Genomic DNA, 761 nt, shown 5'->3' with positions numbered 1-761 from the left:
GTTGTAAAGGAGAAACTAACACACTATTGTAAAACAGTTATACTCCAATAAAGATGTTAAAAAAAAAAAACTTACTCATGTATTTACCATTTCTGCTAATGTTCATTTCTTTTAGCATATCCAAATTTCTATCTGGTGTGTCCTTTTCATTTTATTGAATAACTTTCAGTAACATTTCTTTCAGTTCACGTTTACTGACAATCCTTTTTTCAACACTTTTTCTCAAAAAATGTTTATTTTGGGCTTCATTTTATTATAACTTTATTAAATTTTAATTGATGTATAATAAACTGCACGTTTAAATTGTGTGATTTGACCAATTTTGACATTCATATAGAGACGTGAAACCAACACCACAATCAATACAGTAAACATTTCTATCACCCCCCCCAAAGTTTCCTTGTGCTTTTTCAATTCCTGCACAGCTCTCTGATAATCTTTGAATTACTTATTACTACATTTTAGCTTGCATTTTCTAGAATTTGATAGAAATAGAATTATACGTGCGTCCTATTGTTTGCTTGGCTTATTTTACTCAGCATAATGATTTTTAGATTTGTTTAGACTGTTATCAGTAGTCTGTTCCTTTTTTTTCTTTCTCTAAAAGTTTTATTGTGCACAGCGGGTAAAGGCTCACTCCTTCTTGGCTGCTGCCTTCCTCATGGCGGCCAGGACGTTGCTCAGCTTCTCTCTCTTCCTCTTGGCACGGATGTGTATCCCCACCCTTTTCTTTTTTTTTTTTTTTTCACGGAACGGGGGCC

General features: G+C 33.5%; 1 pseudogene; it reads right to left on the bottom strand.

Moving 5' to 3' along the window:
- Positions 1-633: 633 nt before the first annotated feature.
- Positions 634-761, bottom strand: part of LOC112063767 (60S ribosomal protein L36-like) — a 1,309-nt pseudogene continuing 1,181 nt past the window's right edge.

The sequence above is a fragment of the Physeter macrocephalus genome, chromosome 10 (assembly GCF_002837175.3).
Source record: "Physeter macrocephalus isolate SW-GA chromosome 10, ASM283717v5, whole genome shotgun sequence".
Classification (NCBI taxonomy): Eukaryota; Metazoa; Chordata; class Mammalia; order Artiodactyla; family Physeteridae; genus Physeter; species Physeter macrocephalus.
The sequence above is the reverse complement of the archived record's forward strand: the minus strand, read 5'-3'. Positions and strand labels throughout refer to the sequence as shown.